The 20,470-nt window shown below is 48.7% G+C and overlaps 3 non-coding genes across 3 annotated transcripts; 1 reads left to right on the forward strand and 2 right to left on the reverse strand.

Annotated features, from left to right (window-relative positions):
• Window positions 1-7,630: 7,630 nt before the first annotated feature.
• TRNAV-AAC lies at window positions 7,631-7,703 on the reverse strand. Its single transcript has one exon. It is a non-coding gene; the product is annotated as a tRNA-Val (tRNA).
• A 4,158-nt stretch (window positions 7,704-11,861) lies between these two features.
• Window positions 11,862-11,934, forward strand: TRNAK-UUU. The gene has a single exon. It is a non-coding gene; the product is annotated as a tRNA-Lys (tRNA).
• Window positions 11,935-13,140: 1,206 nt separating this feature from the next.
• TRNAT-UGU lies at window positions 13,141-13,214 on the reverse strand. The gene has a single exon. It is a non-coding gene; the product is annotated as a tRNA-Thr (tRNA).
• Between the last annotated feature and the right edge of the window lie 7,256 nt (window positions 13,215-20,470).

The following is a 20,470-nucleotide window of genomic DNA, read 5'->3' on the forward strand; positions in this document are numbered from 1 at the left end:
CACCTGCTCCTCTGCTTTGCAGAATCCAAACACAAGCAAAGCTTGTCAGGCCCCAGTGGGGATGGCAGGGAGTCAGGTGTGGGCAGACATGACACCATGGTCACAGGTAGGCACCATGGCTTAGCTGGCTAATGCACCTGTTTCATAAACAGAAGTTCCTGGGTTCCACTCCTAGTGGTCCCTTATTGACTGGCTGTTGGGGCACCTGGTATTGGCTAATGACAAAATATGGAGCTATGGGGACCTTTGGTCTGGCCCAGGGTGGCTGTTTTTATGGTTTAAATTACACTCACAGGCACTGACAATAGAGTTACTGAAAGTTTGGGAGTTAGGAGCTGATAGGTCATTGTTCTAAGCCCCTCACAGATGACCCCATCTCTCTGGGACAGGGGCAGGTCTGGGCTCTCACACCAAATGGCTCATTGTGGCTGCCAGAATCTGTGGGCAGCTCATTTAGTTTCCACCCAGGGTTGAGTCCTGCTTTGTGCACTGTGTCTGAGAATGAACATCCTAAACCACCCTTTGAAATAACGAAAGCAGCAGGATGTGTTATCATCCCTGCCCCAAAGCAGACAGACCAATGGAGAAATGCCATTGAGTCCACTGCCATTTTACCTTTTTCGCTTGCTAAACTCCCTCCCAACCTTGTGGGGACCAGAGTCTGGTATTGAGCCTGAGCCAAGATGTCTACACTGCAAATTTACCACCTCACACACAACTATTCAAATTTGATGACAATATATATCTCCAGATCAGTGGCACCACTATGGGCACCCGCATGGCCCCACAATATGCCAATATTTTTATGGCCGACCTGGAACAACGCTTCCTCAGCTCTCGTCCACTCACGCCCCTTCTCTACCTGCGCTACATTGATGACATCTTCATCATCTGGACCCATGGGAAGGAGACTCTGGAAAAATTCCACCACGATTTCAACAGCTTCCACCCGACCATCAACCTCAGCCTGGACCAATCTACACTGGAGGTCCACTTCCTAGACACCACGGTGCAAATAAGTGATGGTCACATTACCACCACCCTATACCGAAAACCTACCGACCGCTATGCCTATCTTCATGCCTCCCGCTTCCATCTCGGGCACATCACACGATCCATTGTCTACAGCCAAGCACTGAGATACAACCGCATCTGCTCTAACCCCTCAGACAGAGACCAACACCTACAAAATCTCCACCAAGCATTCTCAAAACTACAATATCCGCATGAGGAAATAAGGAAACAGATCAATAGAGCCAGACGTGTACCCAGAAACCTCCTACTGCAAGACAAACCCAAGAAAGAAACCAACAGGACTCTACTGGCCATCACATACAGTCCCCAGCTAAAACCTCTCCAGCGCATCATCAGGGATCTACAACCCATCCTGGACAATGATCTCACACTTTCACAGGCCTTGGCTGGCAGGCCAGTCCTCGCCCACAGACAACCTGCCAACCTGAAACATATTCTCACCAGTAACTGCACACCGCACCATAGTAACTCTAGCCCAGGAACCAATCCATGCAACAAACCTCGATGCCAACTCTGCCCACGTATCTACACCAGCAACACCATCACAGGACCTAACCAGATCAGCCACACCATCACCGGTTCATTCACCTGCACGTCCACCAATGTAATATACGCCATCATATGCCAGCAATGCCCCTCTGCTATGTACATCGGCCAAACTGGACAGTCTCTACGGAAAAGGATAAATGGACACAAATCTGATATTAGGAATGGCAATATACAAAAACCTGTAGAAGAACACTTCAACTTCCCTGGCCACACTATAGCAGACCTTAAGGTGGCCATCCTGCAGCAAAAAAACTTCAGGACCAGACTTCAAAGAGAAACTGCTGAGCTTCAGTTCATCTGCAAATTTGACACCATCAGCTCAGGATTAAACAAAGACTGTGAATGGCTTGCCAACTACAAAACCAGTTTCTCCTCCCTTGGTTTTCACACCTCAACTGCTAGAATAGGGCCTCATCCTCCCTCATTGAACTAACCTCATTATCTCTAGCTTGCTTGCATATATATACCTGCCCCTGGAAATTTCCACTACGTGCATCTGACGAAGTGGGTATTCACCCACGAAAGCTCATGCTCCAAAACGTCTGTTAGTCTATAAGGTGCCACAGGATTCTTTGCTGCTCGTACTCACTATGTTGTCTAGGAGCTCATTCATCCCTCTACAGTCACCCTGTCCTAAAGTTACTCTAACACCTACATTTTAGTATTAGGACCCAGGCCCCAGCCCACTTGGCTTTGGAACCCCTGTCCCCTGCCTAGCAAGTGCTATTGAATTGAGGGTGAGTCCCTCAATCGGGGTCTGCCAAGCACAGTTGTCCTCGATTCACACAACAAGGATAACAACCCTTTATTTCTCCTGCCTCTATAACATGGAGACTGGGAATCCAACACCAGCCAAATGTGATCATTTCGGCAAGCAATCCTACATATTTCCAACATACTGTAAAATCTACATGCAGACTCATACATGAAACCTTGCAAGAAAATCTTCCTGAGGGAGTCTGAAGCATCTGCTGCTGGAGGGAAGGAGGGAGCTGTCGGCTGGGATTGAGGAGCAGTGTAAAGAGGAGGGGCTGTGGATTGGGATTGAGGGGCACTGGGAATTTGAGGGGGCTGTGGGTTGGGACGGAGGAGAAGAGTGAAGAGGAGTCGTCAAGGTCTTTTCCTCACTTTGAACTTTAGCGTCCAAAAAGTGGGGACTTGCATGGACCCTTCTAAGCTTAATTCCTAGCATAGATCTGATAACGCTGCCACCAGCCAAAATATAGTGTTTGGCACACTTTCTGTTCCCCCAAAACCTTACCTGGGGAACCCAAGGCCCAAACCCCTTGGGTCTTAAAACAAGGAGAAATAAACCATTCCCCCTCTTTTCCCCCTTCCAGACTTTCCCCTCCCTGGGTACTGTGAGAGGCTATACTGATCCAGACTCCTTGGATCTTAAAACAAAGAGGAATAAACCTTCCCCCCCCTTTCCCACACCAATTCCTGGTGAGTTCAGACCCAATCCTCTTGGGTCTTAAACAAGGGGGAAAAAATCAATCAGGTTCTTAAAAAAAGAAAGCTTTTAAAAAAAGAAAGAAAAAGTAAAAATTATCTCTGTAAAATCAGGGTGTAAAATGTTTACAGGATATTCAGATTCATATAGCCTAGAGGGATTCCCTCCCTCCTAGCCTGAGATTCAAAGTACAGCAAACAGAGGTAAAAATCCTTCCAGCAAAATACACATTCACAGGTTAAGAAAACAAACATAAGACTAATCTGCCTTTTCTAGCTAGTACTTACTATTTTGAACATGAGAGACTGTTTCAGAAAGATTGGAGAAAGACCTGGTTGCACGTCTGGTCCCTCTTAGCCCCAAGAGCGAAAAACAAACAAAACAAACAGCACAAACAAAGACCTCCCTGCACCAAGATTTGAAAGTATCTTTTCCCCCCATTGGTCCTCTGGTCAGGTGTCAGTCAGGTTCACTGAGTTTCTTAACCCTTTATAGGTAAAAGAGACATTAACCCTTAACCATCTGTTTGTGACAGGAGTAGGCTTTGGTTGGGAGTGAGGAGCAGTGTGCATAGGAGGGACTGAGGGTTGGGATTGAGGGGCACTGGGAAAAGAGGGGACATGGGTTTAGGCTGAAGAGCATCTTGATTTGGGGATCTCACAGTGCACCATTGTGACCGCTCTGGACAGCATTCCAAACTCAGATGCATTGGCCAGGTAGACAGGAAAAGCCCCGCAAACTTTTGAATTTAATTTCCTGTTTGCCCAGCGTGGAGCGCCGATCAGCACAGGTGACCATGCAGTCCCAAATCCAAAAAGAGCTCCAGCATGGACCGTACAGGAGATACTGAAGCTGATCTCTGTATGGGGAGATGAATCTGTTCTATCAGAACTCTGTTCCAAAAGACGAAATGCCAAAGCATTTGAAAAAATCTCCAAGGCTATGATGGACAGAGGCCACAGCAGGAACTCAACACAGTGCTGAAATTTAAGGAGGTGAGACAAGCGCACCAGAAAGCCAAAGAATGAAATGGAAGCTCACAGAGGGAGGGGCAACTGACGACTGTAACTATCCCACAGTTCTTGCACTCTCCGAAAACCATTTGAATTCTTGGCTGAGTTCCCAAAACCTGAAGGGTTGAAAACATTGTTGCGGGTGGTTCAGGGTATATGTCATCGTTGTCCCCCCCCACTCCCTCCATGAAAGCAAAGGGAAAAAAATCATTTCTCACCTTTTTTCAATGTCACCGTATGTCTACTGGATGCTGCTGTCAGACGTGGTGCTGCAGCGCTACCCAGCAGCATCCCCTTCCCTTCCCTTCCCGACGGCAGATGGTACAGTATGACTGGTATCCATCATCTTCATCCCATGAGTGCTCCTGGCTGGCCTTGGTGAGGTCGGCCAGGGGTGCCTGGGCAGAAATGGGAATGACTCCCAGGTCATTCTCTTCTTTAAGCTTTCTCTAATGGAGATTCAGTCCTGCCCGGAATATTATAGCAGCTGGAGGCTGCCCTCCCCTCCCCCCTTTGAGCTCTGCTTGCAGAGGCAATAAAGTCAGTGTTGTTTCAAATTCCTGCATTCTTTATTACTTCATCACACAGAGGGGGAGATAACTGCCACGGTAGTCCAGGAGGGGTGGGGGGAAGAGGGAAGCAACGGGTGGGGTTGTTGCAGGGGCACCCCCTAGAATGACATGCAGTTCATCATTTCTGTGGGTTGTCTGGGGCTGTGACTCAGAGTGGCCATTTGTCTCTCTGGCTTTTTAGTAGGCTTGCCTGATAGTCTAGACAGGACTGACTCTCCCTTTAGACAAAACTTAAGGAAGGGAATGACCTGGGGAGTCATTCCCATTTTTGTCCATTCACCCCTGGCCGACCTCACTGAGGCCAGCCAGGAGCACCCGTGACAGCAGCAGATGGTACAGTGTGACTGGTAACTGTCATTGTCAACTTGCAAAGCAGCAGACAGGACAGTATGGCTGGTAACCATCTTTGCTAACTTGCAAAAGGCAAGGGGATGCTGCTGTGTAGCGCTGCAGCACTGCGTCTGTCAGCACCATCCAGTAGACATACTGTGACAGTGAAAAAAGGCTGAACGGGCTCCATGGTTGCCATGCTGTAGCGTCTGCCGGGGCAATCCAGGGAAAAGGGCATGAAATGATTGTCTGCCGTTGCTTTCACAGAGGAAGGACTGAGTGACGACATTTACCCAGAATCACCCACGACACTGTTTTTGCCCCATCAGGCATTGAGATCTCAACCCAGAATTCCAATGGACAGGGGAGACTATGGGAACTATGGGATAGCTACCCACAGTGCAACGCTCCGGAAATCGATGCTAGCCTCGGTACATGGATGCACACCGCCGAATTAATGTGCTTAGTGTGGCCGTGTGCACTCAACTTCATACAATCTGTTTCCAAAAACTGGTTTCTGTAAAATTGGAATAATCCCATAGTGTAGACATACCTTGTGATTAACAACTTTGGTGGCTAATTGAAAGGCTGATGGTTCAAACCCAAGTGAGGATGGAGGTGTTTTTTTTTTAGTGATGAGAATCCAGTACATTTTAACAGGTAGAAAATCTCCTCAATGCTGTTCTAGCCTCATTGGACAAGCATAAGTGGTACTTTCACCAGATGTGTTGGTGATATAGTAGTGCATGTAGCTGCCCTCCAAGCAGCTAACCTGCGTTTGATTCCCAACCAGTACAGTGATGTGATGTTTTCTCCCCTGAGAATTGGTTTAATTTCAGTCACATTGTATCAATGGAAGGAGAGAATCAATGTCCTACAGGTCATTCAACACACAATGGAAGAAGAAAGGGGCGGGACTATACAATGAGCTGTTGGAGTTATTCTTGTATTATAATGTTTGGTTTATTTTTTTAAAAAACTTCCTTTACTTCCCTCTCCCTTTTAGACTCAGAGCCTTTAAGGTAAGAAGGGATCAATGGGATCATCTACTTTGACCTGCTGCACCTTACAGGCCAAAAGACCCCCCTCCCCTCCTGTAATAGATGCGGGAGGGGAGGCAACTCTGTGCACTGCCCCTACCACAGGCAGCACATGGAGGTCCTCTGATTCCCTCCCCCAATGGGTGTGCAGAGATGTGCCAACAGAACTAAGGTGGCTCCCTGCCCACTCTGCCTCTGTCCCTCCGTGCCACTGCCAGAAATGTCCATTCATTGTCCCTGCCCTGAGTACCAACTCTGCAGCTCCCATTGGCCAGGAACTGCAGCCATTCGGAGTTCTGGCGGCGGTGCCTGCAGGCAGCAGCACATGGAGACCCCCTGGCTTGGCCCACCTAGGAGCTGCTGACGCAGGGTTGTGTGTACCGGTCATTTTGGGAGCTACACTACCCAGAATAAGTGCCACCCCTCCTGCACCCCAACCCCCTCCCCCAGTGCAGAGCCAGCACCCCACACCCAAATTTCCTCCCATAGCTTTGCTTGTCTTCCTTTCACCCAGAACCATCCTTCTTCCCCTGGAATGCAAGTAGCCATCCCTGGGAAGCCAAGAGGCAAGCACAGGATTCTACCTTCCACACCTCCCCAGGCTTTGCAGAACGAATGGCGGCACTCTACTAACCCCACTTAGCCGCACTGAGGCACTTAGCTTCTGCCCTGCCTTCCTCAGCTCGACTTTCCTCTTTTGCCCGATTCCTGCCTCACTTCCTGCTTTGGCAAGTCACACAAAGGAAGCCAGCAGGAAGAGCCGGCCTCCATAGGCCAACCTCCCAGGGCAGAGGAAGCCAAGCCACAAGGCTTCAAAAGGTGACCGGCCAAGATCCTCTAGCTTTCCCCTGCTGATGCCAAGACCTTTTCCTCAGCTAATTTCACCACCCTCTGCCATGCAGGGGTTAGGGTTATCACAGGTGCTACCCAAAACTGGGCCAGCTAGTAAGCGTAGGGAGGACTAATGACCCACCAGAGTTTGGCAGAAAACAGCACATTTATTATACTAACAGCTAAGCTCAAAATAAGTGGGGGTGGGTGAGTGCGGGGGTCACACTCGCACTCGCATACTCATGCTCTCAGGACTGGCATGGCACTGGAGATGTCAGGATTCTGCAAGGTAAGTGTCTCACGGTGCAGCTTTGGATGGTGCGATGAAGGTAAGTCTTCCTGAGGCACAATGAAATACAACGCAGAGAACCACTGGCCAGACAGTCCGGGCAAAGGGCATTCACTGGAGATACAAGCTTGTGAGTGCCCTCCTGAGCACATGGCCCCTTCCCCTTTTAAGGGCCTGCACCTCATGGCCTGCGACTAGAAATGACTTGGCTGCATCTGGTTGGTCACACTCCACCTTGGGCAGTGTCCATGCTCTGGGGGTGTGATTGCTGCCTAATTAGAATCACAGACACCTTGTCTACCTGGGAGCTCTTCTGCTCTTCAACCAGCCCATTCATCCCTCAAGCATTCCAGGAGGGAGCGGGAGGGAAAAAGCCACTTCACAGACATTTAGAGAGGGAGAGGGAACAAAAGTGGGAGCAGGGGAAGTATAACAGACCTTTTGAGCATACAAATCACTGCTGCTGCTGCTACAACAACAGGGACAGGCTAGTAGAAGCTGGGAAAATTAAACCCTCATGTTTCTGCCTGGTTTCAAACCAGGGATCTTTTGCATGTTAGGCAAACGTGATAACCATTACACTGCAGAAACTCTGCTGCAGTGCTCTGCCCCTCCCTTCATAAGAATATAAGAATGGCCATACTGGGTCAGACCAAAGGTCCATCCAACCCCACATCATATCTGCCAACAGTGGCCAATGCCACGTGCCCCAGAGGGACTGAACCTAACAAGTAATGATCAAGTGATCTCTCTCCTGCCATCCCTCTCCACCCTCAGACTAACAGAGGCTAGGGATCCCACTCCTTACCCATCCTGGCTAATAGCCATTCATGGACTTAACCTCCATTAACTTATCTGCAAAAAGAAAGAGGAGTACTTGTGGCACCTTAGAGACTAACAAATTTATTTGAGCATAAGCTTTCCTGGGCTAAAACCCACTTCATCTGATGCATGCAGTGGAAAATACAGCAGGAAGATTATATATACACACACACACACACACACAGAGAACATGAAAAAATGGGTGTTGCCATATACACTATAACAAGAGTGAGCAATTAAGGTGAGCTATTATCAGCAGGAGAAAAAGCCTTTCATAGTGATAATCAGGATGGCCCATTTCCAACAGTTGACAAGAAGGTGTGAGTAACAGTAGGGGGACAAATAAACATGGGGAAATAGTTTGACTTGGTGTAATGACCCATACACTCCCAGTCTTTATTCAAGCCTAATTTAATGGTGTCCAGTTTGCAAATTAGTTCCAATTCAGTAGTCTCTCGTTGGAGCCTGTTTTTGAAGGTTATTTGTTGTAATATTGTGACTTTTAGGTCTATCATTGAGTGACCAGGGAGATTGAAGTGTGTCCAACTGGTTTTTGAATGTTATAATTCTTGACATGTGATTTGTGTCCATTTATTATTTTACTTAGAGATTGTCTGGTTTGACCAATGTACATGGCAGAAGGGCATTGCTGGCACATAATAGCATATATCACATTGGTAGATACGCAGGTGAATGAGCCTCAGATAGGGCAGCTGATGTGGTTAGGTCCTATGATGGTGTCCCCTGAATAGATATGTGGAAAGAGCTGGCAACAGGCTTTGTTGCAAGGATAGGTTCCTGGGTTAGTGTTTTTGTTGTGTGGTTGCTGGTAAATATTTGCTTCAGGTTGGGGGGCTGTAAGTAACAAGGACAGGTCTGTCTCCCAAGATGTGTGAGAGTGAGGGATCATCCTTCAGGATAGGTTGTAGATCCTTGATGATGTGCTAGAGAGGTTTTAGTTGGGGGCTGAAGGTGATGGCTAGTGGGGTTCTGTTACTTTCTTTGTTGGGCCTGTCCTGTAGTAGGTGACTTCTGGGTACTCTTCTGGCTCTGTCAATCTGTTTCTTCACTTCAGCAGGTGGGTATTGTAGTTGTAAGAACACTTTATAGAGATCTTGTAGGTGTTTGTCTCTGTCTGAGGGGTTGGAGCAAATGCAGTTGTATCTCAGAGCTTGGCTGTAGACAATGGATCGTGTGGTGTGGTCTGGATGGTAGCTGGAGGCATGTAGGTAAGTATAGCGGTCTGTAGGTTTCCAGTATAGGGTGGTGTTTATATAACCATCACTTATTAGCACTGTAGTGTCCAGGAAGTGGATCTCTTGTGTGGACTGGTCCAGGCTGAGGGATGGAAATTGTTGAAATCATGGTGGAATTCCTCAAGGGCTTCTTTTCCATGAGTCTAGATGATGAAGATCTAGGGGGGGAGGCGCACAGAGGAACAGCGCCCTGCCCCAGCTCACCTCCGCTCTGCCTCCTCCACTGAGCACACAGCCCCCCTCTAAGTCTCCTCCAATTGGCACTGCATGCCTGGGCGAGGAGGAGAATTAGAGCAGCACCAGCGTGCTCAGTGGGGGAGGCGGAGCCAAGGTGAGCTGGATGGGGAAAACCCAGGCAGTGTTAGCTGCCGTGGGGATGAGGGAGAGTCTCCCCAGGTGGGGTTAGCTGCCATGGGGGGACAGGTGGACTCTCCCCAGGCAGGGTTAGTTGCCATGGGGGGACAGGGGTTAGCTGTCATGGTGAGGGGGGTAGCTGCTGCAGGGAGGACTCCCCAGGTCGGGGGCTGAGTTAGCTGGGTGGGGGGTGCAAGGTGGAAGTTTCACCTAAGGCAAAAAACTTCCTTGCACCGGCCCTGCCTGCTGCTCTTGGCTTCAGGCTGGTTTTTCTGGGGAGGGGGCGTGGAATTGATTTGTTTGCTGTTGAGAAGGGAGCCAGGCCAGTTCTCAGGGAATGAGAACTCTCAGCATCTTCCCAGCCCAGCCCAGCCCAGGCTGCGGCCCTGTCCCAGCCCCTGTTCCCCTGGGGGCCCTGCATGTTTGACTCTAGAGCAAGCCTGGAGCAGCCGCTGAGGCAGAGGACAGCCTGGGCCAGGCAGATGCTAGGAGCAGAGCACCAGAGGCCTCTACTGGCTCCCTCCTCAGCAGCAAACAATCAGTCCTCACCCACACCCCAGGACAGCAGCCTGGAGCCAAGGGCAGTGCCCAGTGGGGGGTTCTCTTTTTCCTCTTCCTGGAGTGAGCAGGGATCTGGGGGTGTTTCTAGCAGGGCAGTTGGAACTGAATTGGGGAACCAGCTTTTAATAACAGGCAGCTCAAGTTCTGACTCCTTTTGTTACAATTTTCTTTATAACGTAAAATAATTCAAAAGTAAAGGGGCAGGAATGGTTGGAACTCTTTTCTCCCAGGCATAGAAAAAAACGGCTTTTTGGCTTTTCATGATACAGGAGTCGGGTTCATTCACTGTGCAGAATCAATGTGCACAGAAGCCTGTTGTGTTTCATTTCTTAGTTCTGCTGCCATCATATAGCCATTTCCTTCCCCTCCTTTCTGTCCAAAGCACAGTTCCTCCAGGGAGAGGAAGACACCTTTCTTCTTTCCTCTGTGGCAAATTGCCAGTACTGTTATGCTGGGTCTCACACTTTCTCTTCTTTGGGGAAGGTTCAGGGCGCCATTGCTTGCCTCTGAACCGGTATTTTAATTACCCCACTAGTGTCCTTGAGGAGGAGAGTGGAGAGGGAGGGACCTGGGCCCGCCCTCTGCTCCAGATCCCAACCCAGGGGCCCTGAGGTTTGTGGTGAACCACTTGAACTAGCAGTTCCTTCCCCTGGGCTGCTTCCCTCTCCTGCCCTTCAGCTTGTGAAGGGGCTTCTTGCCCTCCTTCTACACAAGCCAGGTGCCCCTTACCTAGGGTTTCTTTTGGATTCTCAGCCCACCACAGCACTCCTCCAAACTTTCCTTTTGTCTCTCTTCAAAACTGTTCTCTTCTCCAACTCCTTCAAACTGCTCTCTGCTCCAACTCCCACGCTGTCTGGCTGAAACATGACTGACTGCTGGTGCTCTAATTGGCTTCAGGTGCTCTAGTTAATCTATAGCAAACTTTCCTCCCTTGCAGGGAATAAGGCTCCCTGCTAACACTCTCCTACTGCCCTCTGGCCATGCTGTATCACACCTTCCTCAACAGCTCCTTCCTTGGAGAGCCCTTTGCTGGGATCTGGGTGGGGAACAGCCGTTTCTGAGGATTAATTTCACACCATATTTGGGGTTGATATATAGATTTTACAGCCAGACTAGATCACTAGGTACCTCTGCTTTGACCTGATTCAGAACAGAGTATAGAGAATTTTACCCAGTGACTCCTACACCCACCCCAAGATCTTCTGGCTGAGTGAGGAGGGTTCATTCAGAAAGTCATCGTGTTTGGATGTGAAGGTATGAAATGATGGGGAAATTGGCCCCTCATTCAAGTTTAAATGTTGTAACTTCTACATTTAGACCAGGGTGGCCAAGCTGAGCCTGAGAAGAAGCCAGAATTTCCCAATGTAACTGCCAAACGTGCACCTTTGTATGCAACTGCTGAGTCAGTTGTGAACCTTCCCATCATTATCATTATCCCTTTGAAATAACGATGGTGATGGACACTTGGCTCTATATCCCAGTGTGCCCTGCACGTCTACAGGCTGCATTAGCCAATCCAACCATTCAGCACTTGCAGATGGGCACCTCTGTATTGTGCCTGAGTCTTGAACAGCTATGAAAGGCTGGTGCTGGTAGATGCCAATATTTTTCCCCTCTTTTTAACCAGCACTAATACCAGGCCAGGCCAGGCCAGGGCTGGGAAGAGAGAGAAAGCAGCAGATTTCCCCTATTGTTTCCTGCTCACTTTTTCTTGACTAGCTTCACTTGTACACCAACTTGCACTTTTCTTGTGTGAGCCTGGCTAGCTCAGTTGGTAGAGCATCAGACTTTTAATCTGAGGGTCCAGGGTTCAAGTCCCTGGCCAGGTGATAAGCTTCTTACTATTATTGTGGAAATCTGGCTTTCTGGAGTCATCTTTGGTGTTACTGCAGCAAAGAGTCCTGTGGCACCTTATAGACTAACAGACATTTTGGAGCATGAGCTTTCGTGGGTGAATACCCACTTCCTCAGATGCATGCAATATAATTCTGCTGCATGCATCTGAGGAAGTGGGTATTCACCCACGAAAGCTCATGCTCCAAAACATCTGTTAGTCTATAAAGTGCCACAGGATTCTTTGCTGCTTTTACAGATCCAGACTAACACGGCTACCCCTCTGATATTTGGTGTTACTCTTTCTCTTCAGAATTTTGCCTTTCCTAAGAAGGGCCTTTGTGTGTGTGGGTTTGAAGGGGCAACTTCCTGACATCCCCTCTGTCCTCACAGACAGGAGAAATAAAGTTCTCTGGGCATATAGCATGTTCCTCCGCTGCACATACAAACACACAGAATATCTCTAAGGAATTAGAATCACCTGCTGCCTTCCCCTGTCCTGCTGGATCCCCAAATGAGGATGCTCTTCAGCCCAAACCCATGTCCCCTCTACTCTCAGTGCCCCTCAACCCCTCCTATGCACACTGCTCCTCAGTCCCAGCCACAGCCTACTCCTCTTCACCCTTCTCCTCTGTCCCAACCCACAGGCCCCTTCTCCTCACACTGCTCCTCAATCCCAACCCACAGCTCCCTCCTTTCCTCCAGCAGCAGGTGCTTCAGACCCCCTCAGGAAGATTTTCTTGCAAGGTTTCATGTATGAATCTGCATGTGGATTTTACAGTACGCTGGAAATATGCTGGGTTGCTTGCCGAAATGATCACTTTTGGCTGGTTTTGGATTCCCAGTCTCCTTGTTATTGGAGCAGGAGAAACAAAGCGTTGTTATCCTTGATGTGTGAATCAAGGACTCAACCCTGGGTGCAAACTAAATGAGCTGCCTACAGATTCTGGCAGCCACAATGAGCATTTGGTGTGAGCTCAGACCTGCCTCTGTCCCAGAGGGAGGGGGTCATCTGGAAGGGGCTTGGACCACTGACCTATCAGCTCTTAACTCCCAGACTTTCAGTAACTCTATTATCAGTGCCAGTGAGTGTAATTTAAACCATAAGAAAAACCACACTGGGCTAGACCAAAGGTCCATCTAGCTCTGTATTTTGTCTTCTGACAGTAGCCAATACCAGGTGCTCTAAAAGCATCTCAACAAGGCACCATTGGGAGTTGAACCCAGGATCTCCTCTTTACAAAACAGGTACTTTAACCAGCTAAACCATGGTGCCTGCCTGTGACTAAGGTACACTGTCTGCTCACATTTGACTCCCTGCAGCCCCACCTGGGCCTGACAAGCTTTGCTGGTGGTTGGATTCTGCAAAGCAGAGAAGCAGGTGAGATTTTCCTTGCAAGCTGTGTATGTGTGTGTGTGTGTGTGTGTGTGTGTGTGTGTGTGTGTGTGTGTGTGTGTGTGTGTGTGTGTGAATCTTTGGCCAGGTCTGCACTATAAAGTTATTTCAGCAGAATTATATTGCTCAGGTATGTGAAAAACACACTATGCTCCCTCAGTTGGCAACTTGTGGCTTGTGTACACACTGCAATGCCATGTCTGGCAACAACACTGCCCTGTTTTGGTGACAAAATAAAACCACTTTGATGAGAAGCCTAGAGCTTTTTGCAGCAAACTTAAAGTGACAGAGTGTCAGTGTAGACGCTGCTGTTCATTATATCACCATAACTGGTCTCTGCTAGTATCCCACAATGCCCTCTGTGAACTCGCCTGCCCTGCATTCCTGCTACAGAGCCATGGGCCCCTCCCCTTTCATAGCTCAGGGAAGTTCTTACAGCTGAGCCTGCTGCTCTGCTCCGGCAGCCAGGAGCAAATCACTGCCATGGAATGCTGCTCTCTCCCACACTGTGAACACAGAGCAGTGTGGCGGGAACTTCCTTATATTGAGGGGGCACCAGCATCCGAACTGTGACACGCCCAGGACACCCCTTCCCTTGAGGAGGCTCTTACCTTCTAAACAGGGATGTCTGTTTTCTAGTAAAATCAGGAAAAGGCAAGGTGAAAACTCGAAAGAGGTTCCTCCTGGCGCTCATGTCCATGAACCCGAATACTCTTTCAGTCCTCAAAGAGAGACCTTGAGAAGAAGACTTGCTGAAGCAAAGACACAGAGGTCTCTGAGGTTTCCCTGGCCCCTCGCCCCTGTCCTGCCTGGCTGATGTCAGCATCTCTTTGTGAGGTCACCACCTCCCCACCACCTTTGACCAATAGTCTGAGGTCCCACAAAAAGCCTTTGTGATGTGACTGCCACACCCCTCCCTTGCTGTGCTAATGTCCTGCCCCTGGCCAGGCCCTTTGGAGGTTTGAGCTACTCCCTGTGGATCACCCCACTCAAGGAGTGTTCGTTCTAGGAAACCAGTTGACTAGACAGTAAAACATCAGATGCTGCTCCCAATGCTACACTCAATTTTTCAGAAATTAGTCAACTGTATGGCCAGAAGAGACCATTAGAGCATCTAATCTGACCCCCTGCATATCACACGCCTCCTGTAGGACACAATAGCTACTTTTGGGGCAAACACATTCCAGAAAGGCATCTAGTCTTCATTAAATGACATCAAGAGATGGTGAATCCACCACTTTCCTTGGTAGCTTGTTCCTGTGGTGAATCATCCTTGCTGTTGAATTTTTGTGCCTTATTTGTAATATGAATTTGTCTCTTTTCCCCTTCCAGCCATTCGGGCTTGTTATGCCTTTCTCTGCTAGATTAACAAGCCCTTTCATACCCAATCTTTTCTTTCCATTAAGGTACTTCAACACTTCAATGAAGTCACCTTTCAATCTTCTTTTGATAAGCTAAACAGGTTGAGCTCTTTCAATAGCTCACTAGAAGGCTTTTTTCTCCAGCCCTCAGAAAATTTGGCAGCTCTTTGCTGCCCCAGCTCCAATTTCACATCTTTTTCAAATGAGAACACCAAAACTGGAGGCAGTATTCCAGTATCAGTCTCACTGATGCCATGTCACCTCCTGTGACGTTATTGACATAATCTGTAACTGCATAGATCACCGTTGCAACCACTGTTCTATATTTGCAGCCAATATGGTAGAAAAGTTATCGTGTAAGGGGTCTATAGAGAGGTTCTGATTGGCTGATTATAATTATGCTATCTCTAGATATGTATCACTTTTGTAGTTGACGTTATGAATATTCGCTCTATGCTGTCCGTATTTCAAACTTGTGCTCTGCTTCCGGGAAACATCCCAGATAAGTTGGTGTCAGTTCTGCCTAGCCTGCTTGATGGCCCATTAAGAACCATCAGCTATACAATCGACCCATTGAGAGAAGGCAGATACGCCTTGTGACTCAGCAAGGTATGCAGGGACCTGCCTATAGACAGAACTCAGATTTGTCTATGCCACGTGCTGGATAGAGTGTCCTTGAGACAAAGAAAGCAAAGACCACATGGTAAGAGACTATAAAAGGCTGATGCCTTGTCTCCATCACTGCTTCATATCTCTGAATGAACTTTGCTACAAACTGAAGCTCTCTACAAAGGACTGAATGACCCATCCCAGCTGTGAATGGACTCCAGAGACTTGATTTGAACCTGCAGTTTATTCTATTACTGCTAGAAGCCTGAACCAAGAACTTTGCCATTACTGTATGTGAAGGGTTCAAATCCATGTGCATTTTATATAACAACCTGGTCTATGGATTGTTCCAGCTCTTTTCCAGACCCAAAGTCCAGCGTATGGTCAAGGGACCAGAGGGATAGGCAATCGTGATCAGCTAAGAGAAAGCTGGGGTAAACAGAAAGCCTTGCTTGCTAAGATAGACCTGGTCAGCAAATTCCCAGGTGTTGGAGCTAAGAACTAAAGAATTGTGTCTTATTCAGAGACGCAGATTGAACAAAGAATCTCTGTTTCTATTGTGTTTGTTTCTTCTATAGGGAGATCCAACCTTGAATTTATGAAAAGTTGGCACATGTCAGTATAAGATATGGCATCCTTCCACCTCCCTTCCAAGGGACCAATGCCTTCCTTTAGACACACAGAAAACAATGTTTATTGCTATATACTTTCACTGTTTCTTTGCTTTAACCCCTAGGAATGTACCTGGTGGACAATCAAAGGAGTTGCTCCATTCCTATGGACTCCAAATCAGAATTCAACATGTACGTTTTATACTAATAACATTTTATCAAAGTATTCATTAAATTTTAACTTGCTAACTTGAGACCACAGTCGGAGACATTATATACCTTGTTAACCATTGGCTAATGTGTGCTATCTTGTCTTGCTGCAAAATCTATCCCGAGGTGTGGCACTGCCTACCCTGTCACTTTCCCCCGCCCATGGAAAATCTATATATTCTATTGTAATCAGTTGATTGACAGTGTCTCCAAGCCTAATAAGCAAGGTGACACTTCGCCAGCGCTGTGTGTAATAAACTCCTATGCTTGACCTCTACATGGTGTGGATTTATGTCCTTCACTGGTGAAGCTAGTAGTTTATAAACCATAATAGTTTTACAAGTCGCTGTGATTGTCTTCAGTATAAAAGTTACCATCAAGTTTATCATAAAAGTAAATTAAAGTTTATCAGTTGTTATATAAAGTTACAGGAAGGTTGAGCTTAGTAAAATACAGTGAATCAGTGTATTAGTATTACATAGAGAATTGTATTTGTTGGGGGTGGTTACAGTACATATAAAGTTGCTGGGCAATCAGTAATGGTAGTGTTGCATGTGCTTGTGACTATTTTCAATATTATTTACCTTTTATATGTGCACTTATAGGAACAGGCAGTTATTGCATAGTATTATTTGGCCTTGTGCTTGTCTCCGGAATAACTTGCCATTTGTATTAATCTTCACTCAGTGCTGGTCTTTAATTCTGTTTTTCTTATTCTGTCTGTGTTGCCTTTATAGTCATAAGTCATTAAAAACCTTTCTGAAGGAATTATTAGCTGTTTAGTTTCTCTTTTGCGGACACTGCTCAACCTCATTCCATCTGTGTTGGGTGGTGGGAAGTAGCGATCACCCAAAGCCCCACTCGGGCCCTGACGGGAGCCCCCGCTAGGGCTCTGACATGTGCCTCTTCCTTCCATTAATCTCCACAACCACATTCTAGACATGGGTATGGTGACCTCCCTGGGGATCTTGACAGCTTTAGCAGCTTCTTGGTGGCTATTTTCCTGCTCACAGCCACTGTCTTCTTCTCATGCCTTGTCCTGGGGGCCCAGCTGCTGGCTGAATGTGAAGGAGCCAAAGTGCTGGTGACTTTAGCCTGCACCAAGTTGCCTTTGCTCATCAGACTCCTGAACTGCAACTGGATGTGGTTCTTGTTCTTCTGCACAACACAGCCCCTGGAGAAGAGGGATCTGCAAATGTACATTCCTATGATCCCTTTGTTTAATTGATGAAAACATAAACTAGACACTTAGAGGATTGGAAGTGATTTCAGCTGCTGGACAGCTCAGCTGGGTTTTTATTCATTTGCTCAGGAAAATGCTGAATGGTCAAATTCATTTCAAGCTCCCCATTCAGTGGATCTCCTGAACATAATGGAAATGGATATGAATGTTTTCATTTAAAAAAGGCTTCTAAAGGGATACTTGGATGATTTGATCTGCAGTCAAACACTCTACCACTGAGCTATACCCCCATAACAAAGCTCTATTAGAATCTGTGATCTTAAGGACCTTGAAGGACAGACCCTGCTTCAACCAGCTCCTTTTCCATTCCCAGACCATGGGTGGTTTTAAAAATGAAGTTTGATTAACCTTTATATATACATGTAGGCACACCCACTGATATAGCTTGCACACCCACTGATATAGCTTCCCTCACTGACACAGCTACCGCCTCTCAGGGAGGTGGATTAACTACACAGATGGGGCAGCTCTCTCCTATCAGCTTAGAGCATCTTCAGTAATGCGCTACAGATCTGCTATTGTGTGTTCTACTTCAATCTCCCTGGCCACACAATAGCAGATCTTAAGGTGGCCATCCTGCAGAAAAAAAATTTCAGGGCCAGACTTCAAAGAGAAACTGCTGAGCTTCAGTTCATCGGCAAATTTGACACCATCAGCTCAGGATTAAACAAAGACTGTGAATGGCTTGCCAACTACAAAAGCACTTTCTCTTCCCTTGGTTTTCACACCTCAACTTCTTGAAGAGGGCCTCATCCTCCCTGATGGAACTAACCTCGTTATCTCCAGCCTGCTTCTTGATGGCATATATATACACTTGCCCCTGGAAATTTCCACTACATGCATCCGACGAAGTGGGTATTCACCCACGAAAGCTCATGCTCCAAAACATCTGTTAGTCTATAAGGTGCCACAGGATTCTTTGCTGCTTTTACAGATCCAGACGAACATTACTAACCCTCTGATATTTGTGGTTAATGACATTGCTGTAGCTTGTTCATTCCTTGCCTGGATAATTCAGACAGTCCCTTTCCCATCATATCGCCAGCACATCAGTGATTCCAACAGCAGGGTAGCTTTTCTCTGGGGCACCGAGATTTTTCGGGGAGGTGGTGGCTCCTTTCTTTCCTCAGCCTGGAGTAAACTCAGCTTTTTATTCCATCCTTGATGATTCATGGAATAACAGCAGCAGCATGAAGAAAGAGGAGAGGGAATATCTCACTGCCGGGGAAAAGTGGCCACTTCCCCTCTGTTTGACCATTACCATTGCAGGAGAGAAGGTTTCAATGGAATCGAATGCCCTGGCTCAGACAAGAGACACAGGAAGATTTTGCTGTTCATGGATCCATGCAAAGGAAATTGTGTCTCTGTGTGAAAATAGGGAGGGAAATGAAACACCCACATGGTGGTGTCTAAGGCAGAAGGGACCCCTATAGGATTAGAACAGGACATGTTCTCAAGCAGCATGTTTCTTACTTTGCCCATATGTCAATTTTGATTATTATCGATGGAAATATTTTGCCATTGGGCTGTGTGTTTACACTGGAATTGACATTTACCAACAAACACGTAATTCTTCTAAGCCTGCCTAGTCTGCCGGTGGTGAGTTTAGAAGGACAGAGTCAGTCTTCCCAATCCCCATGCTATCCACTTCCCACACTGCTGGGATCCTTCCCTGATCTCCCCTCAGACCTCTGCCCCCCAATTCCACTTCTGGGAATCCCCTTCTAGCATTGTCCGAATGCCCTGCTCCCAGGGTCCCTCCCCATCCCCTCTGAGCAAAAGCTCTGCATTATTCCCACACTGGGAATTGAACCCCTGTCATGTGGCTGAAAACCAGGAATCCTGACCACTAAACCCTATGATTGCTATGTTTGTTTACTAAGACAACCTCTCATAAGAGCAGCAGCGCCACCCAGTGGGGCTTGCACACAGGGCTGAATTAACCCTTCAGGCACTGAGGTTTTCCCTATATCCATTCCCAGTGCCTGTGATCAGGAAACAGACATCAGGGCTCCCACTTGCTGCACAGACCATGATTGAAATCGAGACCCCATATTGTGCAAGGTGCTGTACAAACCCTGGCCAACACTGGGACACCTAGGGGGTTCCCCTCAATTTCTCTGACCCTCTGCTGCTGTCTTCTAACTCCATCTGGATCACCCTCCCGTCTCGCAAAAACCCACCTTTCCAAACAGTCCTTCTTTCCCCGCCCCCTAATTCTGCTTTCACACCCTGGGACCATCTCCTCTCCCCTCCCAGGTGAAGCAGAGATGGAGGCAACTTCAGCCACTGGAGACAGCCCCAGCGAGCACTGAAGCTCCCCCAAGGCTGTTGTTTGCAGACACAGGACAGGAGCAACTGGGAGCGGTGGGTGCTGGGAAGAAGGAGACAGGAGCCAGGAGAAGAAAAACCAGAGGTTGGGGGCAGAGCAGCTCCTGGGGGCGGGGCTCTGGCACAGCCCAGGGGCAGGGCAGCTCCTGGGGGCGGGGCTCTGGCACAGCCCTGGGGGGGGACAGCTCCTGGGGGCGGGGCTCTTGCACAGACCGGGGGCGGGACAGCTCCTGAGGGCGGGGCTCTGGCACAGATGGGGGGCGGGGCAGCTCCTGAGGGCGGGCCTCTGGCACAGCCTGGGGGTGGGGCAGCTCCTGGGTGTGGGGCTCTGGCCCGGCCTGGGTGTGGGGCAACTCCTGGGGGCGGGGCTCTGTCCCAGCCTGGGGCCGGGGCAGCTCCTGGGGGCGGGGCTCTGGCACAGACCGGGGGTGGGGCAGCTCCTGCGGGCGGGGCTCTGGCACAGATGGGGGCGGGGCAGCTCCTGGGGGCGGGGCTCTGGCACAGACCGGGGGCGGGGCAGCTCCTGGGGGCGGGGCTCTGGCACAGCCCGGGGGCGGGGCAGCTCCTGGGGGCGGGGCTCTGGCACAGACCGGGGGTGGGACAGCTCCTGAGGGCGGGGCTGTGGCACAGACTGGGGAGGGGGCAGCTCCTGGGGGCGGGGCTCTGGCACAGCCCATGGGCAGGGCAGCTCCTGGGGGCGGGGCTCTGGCACAGACCGGGGGTGGGGCAGCTCCTGGGGGCGGGGCTCTGGCACAGCCCGGGGGCGGGACA

This window comes from Gopherus evgoodei, chromosome 22 (assembly GCF_007399415.2).
Source record: "Gopherus evgoodei ecotype Sinaloan lineage chromosome 22, rGopEvg1_v1.p, whole genome shotgun sequence".
NCBI lineage: Eukaryota > Metazoa > Chordata > Testudines > Testudinidae > Gopherus > Gopherus evgoodei.